This window comes from Chenopodium quinoa, unplaced genomic scaffold (assembly GCF_001683475.1).
Source record: "Chenopodium quinoa cultivar QQ74 unplaced genomic scaffold, ASM168347v1, whole genome shotgun sequence".
Taxonomy (NCBI): Eukaryota; Viridiplantae; Streptophyta; class Magnoliopsida; order Caryophyllales; family Amaranthaceae; genus Chenopodium; species Chenopodium quinoa.
In genome coordinates this window covers 95,375-109,054 of record NW_018743405.1, presented here as the reverse complement: position 1 = coordinate 109,054, position 13,680 = coordinate 95,375, and positions in this window count along the sequence as shown.

Genomic DNA, 13,680 nt, shown 5'->3' with positions numbered 1-13,680 from the left:
ATACTATGTCATGTTTTATTTATGCAGTAGTAGATTATGCATGTTAGATTTTATTTATGTTGTCTGATGATGCGCTAGAGTTCACTAAATAATCACAACATAATGAATCTAGGTCCCAGTAATATTGAGGTAGCTTTTCCAATCAAAAACCCGATGAAACCTTCGATATTTATGATGGGTCATGCCAAAGCAGGGTGTCATATTATATCTTAGGGGAGTGGGGGTAAAATAAATTTTACACTTTTGATTGGTTATACTAAACAAGGTTACCTAAAGAGTTTAGAACCTTGAAGCTAAGGGTAATAATTAAACATTTGATGGATAATTATTCAACCAAGAATTACAATGAGTTGAAATCAGTAAAGAGTTTACTCACCTTGAAAATGTAATAGTTGATGGTAGGGCCAAAGTTCGGTCAATTATTGCACAAATAAAGGATCTTGGAATCATTCTATTCAATAGGGATCAATTAAGTTGTATGAATGTTTTAAAGTTACCAGTTTTACAATCGATTATGGTACTTTAAAATTATTAAACATAATTATTGAATTTTTCCTCGTTTGTTTTTGTTTGTAGATGAATAACTTATACGACAACACTGTTTTACCAATGAAACTTAACTTAAGGCTGAATCTCAGAAACTTCAGGGAATGGGAAAATGAGTTGAGAAAAGTTCTCACAAGCCATGGGCTTGAATCTCGTTTATATATTCCTGTTGAGAGAAAGTATATAGAAAAATATGAAGCTAAAAGGCATGCTGAAATTGTTTCAGATGCAGAGAAAATCAAAGGGCTCATTTTAGAATCTATTCTAATTTGTTGGAAAAGAATATTTAGGCACTATGAGCTAACCAACTTGTACAAATGTCTTCGTGCTATCTGTCGAGGTGGAATTGGGGTATTGGGAAGTGGAGGCTTCAAAGATCATAATGTAAGAGAGGTCGTTAACTCGATCCCTCAGATTTATTATTCCTGGACTGACAGCATTAGGTATGAGGCTTACAAAGTTCATTGTAAAATAATGGCTTAGAGACTCATGCTTGGTCAGTCAGTAAGGGCCCATGTCAGGGAACTGAATAAAATGTTCATTCAGATGGATGTCCTTGGGAAACCGATCGATGATGACTCTGCACATGATATTATCTTGTTCTCACTCCATCATGGTTTTGACATTGTCAAGCTCACTCATAATGATGAGGGATCGTCGGTGACATTGATCAATCTTTTGCTTAACCATGCTGAGGAGTTCCTGAAAAGGAGAGGAAGCGAATGCTTCTTTTGCGGTAGGTGGCCATGCCATACACCAGGGTGTCCCCACTATACACAAGTGAAAACAGAAGGTAAAGAGTTACTTATTGTTTTTGTTGTAGAAATTAACCTTACTTCATCTTCCACTTGGGTGTTTGATACCGACTGTGGTGCTCACATCGTTAATAACGTGCAGGTCTTGAAAGAAAGTAAGAAGTTAGCAAAAGGGGAAGTAACGCTTCGAGTAGGAAATGGAGCAAAAGTTGTTGCACTTGCTATTTGAAGTTATCACTTAAGACTTCCCTTTGGACTTATTTTGGTGAGTAATAACTGTTATTATGTACCAACAATTACTAAAAACATTATTTCAGTTCTTGTTTTAGATTCTGAAGGAATTTCATTTCAAATAAGAGACAAATGTTATTTTATTTCGAAAGAAAATATGTTATATGCTAACGCAAAATTGATTAATAGTTTGTATGTCTTAGAATATACAACTCATGTCTACAACATTGATCATAAAAAGCAGAAAACAGATGGTTCAAACCCAATTTACCTATGCATTGTAGGCTTGGTCACATCAACTAAAGGCGCATCCAGAAATTATATAAGGATGGACTTCTCTCTTCATTTGATTATAAATCATTTGAAAATTGTGAGTCATGCTTGCTTGGGAAAATGACTAAGTCACCCTTCACGGGTGTAGGTGAAAAAGCTAGTGACCTTTTGGGACTCATGCATACAGATGTGTGTGGACCAATGAGTTCAAAAGAAAGGGGTGTTTTTAATTACTTCATTACTTTTACTGATGATTTAAGTAGATATGGTTATATTTACTAAATGAAGAACAAGTCGGAAGCCTTTGAAAAGTTCAAAGAATTCCATAGTGAGGTACAAAACCAACTTGGGAAAACAATTAAAGCATTATGATCAGATCGTGGTGATGAATATTTGACCCGAGAATTTGATAAACATCTGATTAATTGTGGAATACTTTCACAGTTGACTCCTCCAGGAACGCCACAGTTGAATGGTGTGTTAGAAAGGAGGAACAGGACCTTACTAGATATGGTTCGGTCCATGATGAGTGTAGGCGTCGTTTGAAGTGCGCCTACGTTAAGCATGTGTGAATATGCTTGGCACTCATGGGAAGTGGGAATTAACGTAATATGATTAAGGACAAGGAAAGTAGGGAGCCGACAACAAGTTTTAAGGAACTTGTAAACCGTTCACGGATCATAAAAGGCAACCATGATAAAGGGACAACGAAGGAAAAAACGATTGACCCGTGAAGGTTACACCCCATTCATAATCCATGAGATTACTAACTCCATATGGTTCGGAACCACGAAAGGAAGATCGGGGATGATGGTACGAAGTGAGTCATGGAGTCACATTCGCCCGTATTGGTTTCTACTCGATTCTTATGGTGAAAAGCATTCCTGCGATCTCAAAGTCATATAAAAAGAATATTCAATTTGCTCAAACTATTATTAAGCTAAATTGGTTTTTTTTAATGATATTAAGCTAAATTGGTTTAATATTAATGCAACACATAATTCTAAAATATCCTTGTTTAGGGTAATTTTACCCTGCCACGTGGCCCAATCAGAAGGTGATACGTGTCACCCCCAGTTTGGTCTAAAATGGACTAATCGTTGCTCGACACGTGTCATTCCCAAAACCAAGGGAAAAGGCGGCCTTCAGGCCCAAATCCCGAGAATGCCGCCAAAAGGCGCAACCTACCAATGATTAGGGTTCAGTAACCTAATCAGGGTTGCAGTTCCCAAAGACCCTATAAATAGGGAGATTTCCCTCATTTTGAGGGCACGTTTGATCATTTATTACACATTTACTCTTTGATAGAGACATCCTGAGCTTGGAATCCGAGCAGATCCCAACCTAAATTTCCGCACCTTTTTTCTTCTTTCAAGTTTCTAACTTGTGCGTCGGAGGTGGAGCACCACCCAACTGGTGTCTCCGTTTGTTTTGCAGGTACAGCTCACCCCGGATCAGTCTTCGTGTTGTAACTCTCCCGAGGGACAAAAACACCCAAAACATTTGGCGCCGTCTATGGGGAGAGTACCTCGAAGATGGTTCAAGAGTCTGTACCACCCCCTAACCGTCTGGGTGAAGACCTAGAAGTTTTATAGACCATGAGGATGAAGATCCTCAGGTCGAAGCTTTTACAGCCAAAGACGGCTCTCTCAGAACTAGACGCATCCGGCCCAAAGACACTTTGGAGCGGGGTGCCTCCCAGGCGGGTCCGAGCAGACCCCCTGGGCAGCCGGAAGGGGCAACCTAAACGGCAGCTGGATTAGCCCCTGTCACCCGAGACGAACTCATCAGGTTCATGACGAGTTTCAAGGGTGAAATTACAGAGCTGATCACCAAAAGCAGGGCCGGCCCAAGTAAAGGTCAGTCGGCGAAGAAGACTCCTCCAGAGAAGGGGAAGTCAGTCAGAAACCGGCAACCCACTCCCCATCCAAAGGAGAAGGCAGCCGGGACCATTGATTGGTAAAAAATTCTCCTTCCTGGAGGGAACACCAATAACACTCGCCGGCCTCAGCAGCCGGTGAGAAGTAAAAAATCAACTCTTGATGCCCGGGAGATTATTAACCGGAAGAGAAACCAATCGCTGTCTGAGTCGGCTTCAACGTCGAACTTTCCAGACAGCTTCAACAACATCTCTGCAGGGAGTGCACCCTCCTTGCATGAGAGCCAGACAGGCGGTAATACCGTCCATTCGAGCCCTCATATGATTGGAGTCGTCTCGTATGTGCCTACTCAGGCTTACGGGCAGTATCCTCCTCACTTCATGCAGCCGGCCTTCTTTGGGGGTCAGGCGGCGTATCCAAATGTCCAGCCATTGGACTGGCAGCTTCGCCTGCTGCGCCTGGGTGAACAACCTTCTGCGTTCACTCGGGAGATAACCGAGGCGGCTCAGCCGGCCAAGGTTAAGAATGTGTTGGTTGGTACCTATGATGGTACCACCAATCCGGAAGACCACCTCATGGCTTACACCAACCTCATGTATCTGTAGGGGTTGGATGATGCCACTTGGTGTCGATGCTTCCCGGCTACATTGAAGGGCATTGCCCAACAATGGTTTGGCAACCTGCAAGCCGGGTCCATAGACAGCTTCAGGAAGCTTGCCTTCCTGTTTGCTTCCAACTTCTCAATGAACATCCCTGCTAAGAAAACAAGCCTTGATTTGAGCACTGTTAAGTAGGGAGAGAGAGAAGGGATGCGCTCATATGTCAGGCGGTTCAACCTGATCAGAATTCAGATTCAAGGACTGTCTGATGAGGTAGCTTTTACAGACTTTTTTAAAGGTCTGAGAGACGGGTCGACCTTTAAGTTCGACCTAGTCAGAATAGGGGCTTTCACCCTACAGGCGGCCCTGAGGGAGGCGGAAAGCTACATTCAAGCTACCGACCTCTGCTCGCCTGGTAGCCAGTCGGACTCCAAGAAGTCTGACAAACAGAAAGACAGCCGGTCAGCTCAGCCGGCTAAAAACAAAGAAGAGAGCAAGAAAAGAAAAGAAGTCTGGGCGGTTACTGATTCTGACCAGCCGTCCCAGAAAAAAAAGAAAGAGTTTAAACCGTACGTCCCCAAGTACGAGTTTAACAAAATGGAAGCCGAATCCTATGAAGTGTTTTGTCCAGTCACGAAACAAAAATAAATTTTGTCAGTTCCATGAGGAGGTCGGCCATGACACCAACGACTGCTTCAGTCTTCTGTGTGCGTTGGACCGTCTGGCTGACAAAGGGCTGTTGAAGTCCTACATTTCTAAGTCCCCAGCCGGGGCAAAAAAGAAAAACAAGGGTCAGTCCTCCAAGACTACCCCCAACCTGCTAGTAGTTCGGATACCGACAAGGAGCCGTTCTACACTATAGCAGGCGGGTTCTCATGTGGTGGCCCTACCATCCGGGGCACCAAGATCCATCTTCAAAAGATGGACAAAGATGATGATGAGCAGGCGTCTGCCAGCTCTTCCTTCCCCGATGTCTTGATCACTGAGAAGGATAGGGGCAGCGTCCGCCGTCCTCATGATGACCCGGTGGTCATTGAATGTAAGGTTGCCAACCAGTTAGTTGGACGGATCCTTATAGACACCGACAGCTCATCAGACATCATCAGCCTCCGGTGCCTGCAAAAGCTGAAATACCATGTCAGCAGCATGCATCCGGTCACCCACCCCTTGGTTGGTTTTGGGGGTGGGATGGTCTACCCAGCCGGAAGGATTGACTTACCCATCCGGCTGGGAGAGAAGGGCCAGGGACGACATATTGTCGTTAGTTTCTTGGTCGTTGAGGATTTGACCGCCTATAATATCATTCTTGGCAGGCCAACCCTCAACGTAGCCAAGGCAATAATCATCCCGTCCCTCATGCTCATCAAGTATGAGAGGGATGATGGCTCTGTTGGTTCCTTGAATGGGGATCAGAAGACGGCCCGAGAGTGCTATCTCTTAGCCGTCCGAGATACCATGGCCCCAGGCGGTCAGGAACCAATAGACCTTGACAACTTCAAGGATGCCGACCCAGCTCCTGCCCCATCAGCAGCCGGAAAGAAAAGAAAGGCTCTTCTGCTGGTGGAGGTGAAAAAAGGGAAAAAATAGCAATCACTGACCGATAACCGGTCAGAGAGCTTCGTCCCCAACTGGCTGGCTAAAGAATTAATCTCGTTCTGGACGACAGCCGTCCAGAACGCACTGTTAAGGTTGGGACGGTTGCTCATGATACCTTGGGTGCAAGCTTGCACCTTCTGCTGAAAGAATTGAAAGACATTTTTGCCTTTAAAGTGGAAGAGATGCCAGGCATCGGCCCGGATCTTGCTGTCCACAAACTCGCCGTGGACCCCAAAAGAAGCCCATCCGGCAAAAGAAAAGAAACCACGGCGAGGAAAGAAGTCAGGCGGCAGCTGCCGAAGTCAAAAAGCTGCTAGACGCCAGGTTCATTCGGCCTTGTAACTTTCCCGACTGGGTGGCCAATGTGGTCCTTGTGAAGAAACCGAATGGGACCTGGCGCATGTGTGTTGATTACACAGACCTCAACAAGGCGTGTCCAAAGGATAGTTATCCGCTTCCAAAGATCGACAGTCTGGTCAATTCTACAGCCGGTCACGCCTTGATGAGCTTTATGGATGCCTACTCCGGCTTCCATCAGATACCCTGTGGATAAAAGATCAAGAGAAGACGACCTTCGTCACTGATCATGGGCTATTCTGTTATACTGTGATGCCGTTTGGCTTGAAAAATGCGCCTGCCACTTTCCAACGGATGATTAATACGGTCTTCGTTAATCAGATTGGGAGGAATATGGAGGCGTACATTGATGACATGATATTCAAATCCAAGCTACAGACAGATCACCTTGCTGATCTCCGAGAAACATTCACCACCCACAACCCGAAAAGATACTGGCTGGCTAAAGAATTAATCTCGTTCTGGACGACAGCCGTCCAGAACGCACTGTTAAGGTTGGGACGGTTGCTCATGATACCTTGGGTGCAAGCTTGCACCTTCTGCTGAAAGAATTGAAAGACATTTTTGCCTTTAAAGTGGAAGAGATGCCAGGCATCGGCCCGGATCTTGCTGTCCACAAACTCGCCGTGGACCCCAAAAGAAGCCCATCCGGCAAAAGAAAAGAAACCACGGCGAGGAAAGAAGTCAGGCGGCAGCTGCCGAAGTCAAAAAGCTGCTAGACGCCAGGTTCATTCGGCCTTGTAACTTTCCCGACTGGGTGGCCAATGTGGTCCTTGTGAAGAAACCGAATGGGACCTGGCGCATGTGTGTTGATTACACAGACCTCAACAAGGCGTGTCCAAAGGATAGTTATCCGCTTCCAAAGATCGACAGTCTGGTCAATTCTACAGCCGGTCACGCCTTGATGAGCTTTATGGATGCCTACTCCGGCTTCCATCAGATACCCTGTGGATAAAAGATCAAGAGAAGACGACCTTCGTCACTGATCATGGGCTATTCTGTTATACTGTGATGCCGTTTGGCTTGAAAAATGCGCCTGCCACTTTCCAACGGATGATTAATACGGTCTTCGTTAATCAGATTGGGAGGAATATGGAGGCGTACATTGATGACATGATATTCAAATCCAAGCTACAGACAGATCACCTTGCTGATCTCCGAGAAACATTCACCACCCACAAGCGGCATAAGGTTATGTTAAATCCTAAGAAATGCGTCTTTGGTGTTGAGTCTGGGAAGTTTCTCGGATTCTTGATTGATCAAAGGGGGATAGAGGCTAACCCCGAAAAGATACAGGCGGTGATTGACATGAAGTCAACCCGCTCTGTTAAGGAAGTTCAGAGACTCACCGGTTGTCTGGCCGCCCTGGGGAGGTTCCTCAGCCGGTCAGTTGATAAATGCCTCTAATTCTTCCAAGCAATCAGGAAGAAGACCAGATTTGAATGGGGGGATGATGCTGAGGTGGCGTTCCAGAGGTCGAAAGAGCATTTACATTCTCTGCCTAGGTTGGTCAGTCCTTTGCCTAGGGAGACGTTGTACATGTATTTAGCCGTCTCAGACCATGCCCTTAGTGTCGTTCTCCTTGATGAGCGAGACGACGTGCAGCTCCCGGTTTACTTCATTAGCCATGTTCTTAAAAATGCTGAACTCTGGTACCCCATGGTTGAAACATTTGGCCTTGCTTTGTATATGGAATTCAAAAAATTGAAGCCTTACTTTTTGGCACATCCAGTGGTGATTTACACGGACCAGCCACTCAAGCGGCCAATTTCTACCTTGGACTCATCCGGGAGAATGTTGAAATGGGCTATTGAAATGCAGAGCTTTGAAATCACCTACGAACCAAGAAAGGCAGTGAAAGGTCAGGCATTTGCCGACTTCATTGTGGAAATGACTCGTCCGGTGGCTCCGGATAATCTTGATCAGGTTTGGAAAGTGTACGTAGACGGGAGCTCTACAAAGAACGGCTGTGGTGCAGGCGTAATTTATGAGTCTCGTGAAGGAGACAGATTTGAATATGCACTACGCTTCAAGTTTCAGGCCTCTAACAATGAGGCGGAATATGAAGCCCTGCTAGCCTGCATACGCATGTGTAAGGCCACAGGGGCAATGAAAATTGACGCCTACTCTAATTCTCAATTGGTTGTTAGCCAGTATGGGGGAAGTTATGAGGCTCCCCATCCGGCTATGATTAAATATCTTCAGGAAGTCAAAGAAGAGACCAAGGCACTTGAGGAATTCCGGCTGAATCAGGTGCCTAGGTTGGAAAACAACCAGGCGGATGCATTGTCAAAGCTGGCATCTTTCGCCTGCCATGATACGCCTCGGTCAGTCTTCTGGGAAGTTCTTGAAAAGAGAAGCATTTATGAGGATCCCGTTGGAATTCTGGACCAAAGCTCTACCTAGATGGATGGTATCCGGGCCTATATCTCAGACGACACACTTCCTGATTCGCCACAGGAAGCAGCCGTCCTGAAAAAGCGAGCTGCAAGATTCGAGTTGAAAAATGGAGAATTCTTCAAGGCGGGGTTTCTGAAGCCTTTGTTTAAGTGTATCACCCCAGAAAAGGGTAAAGAAGTTCTCGAAGACTTACACTCGGGATTCTGCGCCTCTCACATAGGAGGCAGGTCCCTAGCCGTCAGAGCCAGACGACATTACTTTTGGCCCACTCTTGAGGCAGACGCCAAGGAGTTGGTGAAGAAATGTGACAAGTGCCAAAAATTTGGCAAACTCATTCACCGTCCGGCTACTGATCTGACGGCCATCCACAGCCCAATCCCATTTGCAAAATGGGGCATGGACATTCTAGGTCCTTACACGCCTGCTCCAGGCGGAAAGCGCTATATCTTAGTGGCTGTGGATTACTTCACCAAGTGGGTTGAGGCTGAGGCGGTTAAAAACATCAAGACCTCAAACGTAATTTCCTTCATCTGGAAGAACATTATCACCCGGTACGGGGTACCCATGTCTATGGTTTTTGATAATGGTCCTCAGTTTGAGACGCCTCAGCTAAAAACTTGGTTGGGAGATCAGGGGATCTCAAGCTATTTCGCATCTGTTGGTCGACCCCAAGCAAACGGCCAAGTTGAAGCATTCAACAAACCGCTCTCAGACGGCATTAAAAAGAAAATATAAAGAGCCGGTGGCTTATGGGAATAAGAATTAATCCATGTCCTGTGGGCCATCCGGACAACAGCGAAAGGGCAACCGGTGAAACCCCATTTCTCATGGTTTACGATGCTGAAGCCATCTTGCCCATCGAACATTACGAGCGTCCCTTGGCGAGAGCCTACAACAAAAAAGTACACAAGCGTCCCTTGAAAGTTGACGACTTAGTGTTACGAAAAATGGAGGCAACCGGTAGGGCCAATGAGCTGGGAAAGCTAACCCCAAATTGGGAAGGCCCCTACTGGATCTATGAAGAAGTAAGGGATGACACCTACCGCCTGGAAACTCCAGACGGCAGGCGCCTGCCTAGAACTTGGAATGTAGACAATCTAAAAAAGTACTACTTCTAAGAATGTAAACTTTTTGTAAACAGTGAGTCAGTTAATGAAGATTCAGACTTTGTTTGCAAAATTATCGTTTGATTATCCATCCGAATAATATCCAGGCGGATTCCCCATTTTACCTGACTAAGTTCAATACTTAGTGAAGGTTTCATTTGTTTGTCCGCCTGGGTAATACTCGGATCTCTTGTTTATTTAAGTTTGATACTTTGTTTATTCAACTGCTTGACTATCCGCCTGGGTAATACTCAGACGGATTCTCCATTTATCTAACTAAGTTTGATACTTAGTATGATCAAATATTTGTCTGTCCGTCTAGATATTACCCAGATAGACTCGTATGCTTGAAAAACTAAGTTTGATACTTAGTGTAAATTCAACACTGATTAAGAAACTAAGCACAAAAACGTTTAGTGGCTACACAACCGGTCTCAAACAGGACCAGAGGCTAAAATGGCCGGATGGTTGCTATTTTTATAAAATCGCCTGTCCCAACATGGACAAAGGCGTCCGCCGACATCCCTCCGGGTGCAATCGTCGCAGAGAACATATTATCTGTCGGTTCTATGTATCCATGCAGACGGCAAAAATTGAACGACCAAATTGGTCAACTCATAGCCGTCTAACTAAAATAACCTATGAAGAACGAATAAGTTCCTAAATACCGGATGCCCATAGGCATCAGTCGGTAACCGGCTGAAGTTCTCACTTAGGTTATTTATTTTAGAATTGCACCTCACCCCAGTTGGGGCAAGAGTTCAATGGCTATGAAATCTCTACCAAGACGGGCATAAGCCGTCTGTGTAGTGACCGAAACGCCTGTTGGTGTACGGCTGCACACTTGGTTTGGGGCAATCACTACTGTGATTGATTTACTTACAAACATATCATGCTCTTTGCAGCATCAGACGTTTTCAAGTCAATCAACCAGCTCCAATTGAAACCAATCACACAGCCGTCTAGGGGCAAGGACAGCCGGACTACTGATTAGTTAGGCAAGAAATCGCCGCATGCTTTTGATAAGTTAGGCAAAAATTAAAATTTGCAAAAAACAAAAATTCAAATGCAAAATGATCAAAACCGACTTAGTCGGTGCAATTCATAAAAGTCCATCCAACCAAACGGTTGTAATGGATCAAAAGTTAACCGGAACCCGTACGGGAGACAGAATTTGTTAATTAACCCGACACCATAGCCGGTAAAAATACAAATACTCGGCACGCAGGCCGAAAAAAGCAAGTTTTGGCATACAGCCGCTGAATAAAAAGAATTAAAAAAAAAAAGCAGACTAGCATACTGCCGCTGAGGGGTCACTTTTGGCCTGCAGACGGAGCCTCCAGGTTCTCCCCCTTCTCCTCATCATCTGAGGGAATTTGATGCGCTTCGTCGGGACCAGGAAGCTCAGGCGCGGTTGGCTCATTGTTGCTGAGCCAAGCTTCAAAGGAGGCACGCTCTGGCTCACCTTGCTCTCTCAAGTACACCACGTACTCAGCATAGCTGTGTGCCATTGCCCAGATGCTATAATCAGCGTCTGGGTACAAGGCAGCCCAAGCAATTTTCATACGGGCGTCGTTGTCAGCATCACTCTCAGCAACAAGGCGGTTTTGCTCCGCCTCCAGGGTTGCTGCAAAGTTTTTCTGAGCTTGAGCAGCATCCTTCTCCAGCCTCTCAACCTTAGATTTCAGTTTGCCAAGGTCCGCTTGGGTCTTCTTGAGCGCCTCTTCAGCCTGATTGGCGCTCTCGTCTGCTTTCTTCTGAGCCTCCTCCGCTCCCTTCTTGGCCGTCTCAGCATCCGTTACCCGCTTGTCGGCCGCCTTCAGATCTAGCTCCAGCTGCTGGATTTTAGACGCCTGTGTCATAATTATTGCTTTAGTTTCAAGTTCATTTACGATAGTTGAGTGTAAAGCAATATTATCAGCGTCTATGCGGACTTCTTGGCCCTTTTTACCTCTTCCCGTTTGCGGGAACAAGGACGTTTGAGCCCGTCCACCCGCAGCATGGCCTGCAAAAAGCAGGCGGTATAAGAATTACAGGCGGGATAATTACTTAAAAAAAAAATAACATTGAATTGACAAGTTTCATACCTCAGCCAATAGGGATAGAATGCGTTCAAGATTGAACGTCTCTATCCTAGGGAGATTGTCCTTATCCCTCTTCCGGACGGCATCCAGCATGGCCTTGCCGTGCTTCTGGACATCTGCCCAGCGGGGAGATTGATCTGCACCACAATCAATACGTGATGAGTGCGAAACTAAGGCAGCACCTACCTGTTGCCGACCGTCTGAGGATGACGTCTGTTGGGAGTGGGATTTCACCCGTAAAGGCCACCCCAGCTCAAGCAGGGATTCAAAAGGGTTCTTACCTTCAGAGCCGGCCAAGCGGGAAACGCTTGCAGGCGTGGTGAACCCCGCGGCTGCTAAGGGGTTGGCAAGATTAAGACATAGGCTGCCGCCTACCTTCTCGAGTCGTCCCGCTATCCGCATCGTCTTAGCCCCGGCTGAGGCGCCAGGAGTTGACGCAGAGGCAGACTTTATTATTTTATTGAGAACGGCTGGGGCCTCCTCTCTAGCCTGTTTGAGATTCTTCTCAAACGATTTCCCAACTTTTCCTCCCTGTGAAAATAAACAAGGTTAGTATCCGGGCAAGACAGTTTATATAATAAACTTAAGAAAGGGTCAGGCGCTCAATACCTTGGCCCTGAGCTCGGCCGCAGCTTTCTCCGCAAGATCTTTGCGGATGGTCACAGAAGACCGCTTGGGAGTTTTCTCCGACTGCAACATGTTTAGCGCTTCTTCTGCAAAAAGAGAAATTGATCAGAATCATAAATCAATTCCGATAGAAAAATACTACAGACAGTGTGAACCCAGGCGCGTACGTTTATTAAACATGTGCCCTAGCCCGCAAGCGGCTAGGTAACATTCATCCCTGAACCAGGCACTCTTTGGAATCCAATTCTTAGGGACTTTTATTGTTTCCCCGGTTGACAGAGTTGTGTCTGTGAGGCCGAAAAAGTTTGCCTGGATTATTTTGTCAAAGTCTTCCTCTGGGATCCTGGGAAGAGCGCACTTCCTGCCCAACAAATCGAGCTTCTTACTGTACAGACGGAATTCATAATTTTCTCGTCTGGTCGGGGCGGACATCAGGTAGAACCTGTGCTTCCAACCATCGAACTTGGAGACCATGTCCAAGGTCATCATGTATTGCGGCTGTGTGGTTAGAGTATACCACGCCCTCCAGCCGGGGTAATGCATGCTTGCAAAGGCCTCCCAGCCGGGGTTAAGCCCTTGGAACTCGCAGGCGGCAACAAACCCCAGAATGTTTGTCCAGGAGTTGGGGGTAAGTTGCCAAACCCCAAGGCTGTAGCCTCTCAAAATTGCCTTCACCGCCTGGTGAAGGGGGAAGCAAAGGCCGGCTTTGCATGCCGCCTCAAAACAGCCAAAATAGCTGTTGGCGTTCTCTTGATCATCCCCCCAAGCGACGGTGCCCAGCTCAGGCGGCACCCGGATCTTATACCCGTCTCCAAGAGGATGCATTTTCTTAAAGTTCTCTAAGTTCTCCCCCATTTGGATTCGGTCCTTGGAGGAGACGTGGATGCTGAAGGGATCGTCCTTCTCACTCCACTTTTTCCTTTCTTCCTCCTCGCTATCCGGAAGAGGGGGCAAATCATCGCTGCTCTCGGAGGTAGAGGCAAAGCTGTCGCTCTCCGTCTCCCCTTCGCTTTGGTCCATGGGGGCAGAGGCGGCCTCGTCGCCGCCTTGGTCACACTCTTCCAAAAAAGAGTCTGCAGGGGTTGAAAGGGCGCACGGAGGGGATCTCTCCAGAGCCGTCTGGTTTCCCTGACCAGACGTTTCTCCCTCAGGCGTTTGGCTGCCTGAGCCTTCGCTCTTGTAATTCGGGTCCGTGGTCGTCTGCATTATCCGAGCCATGGTGTCCT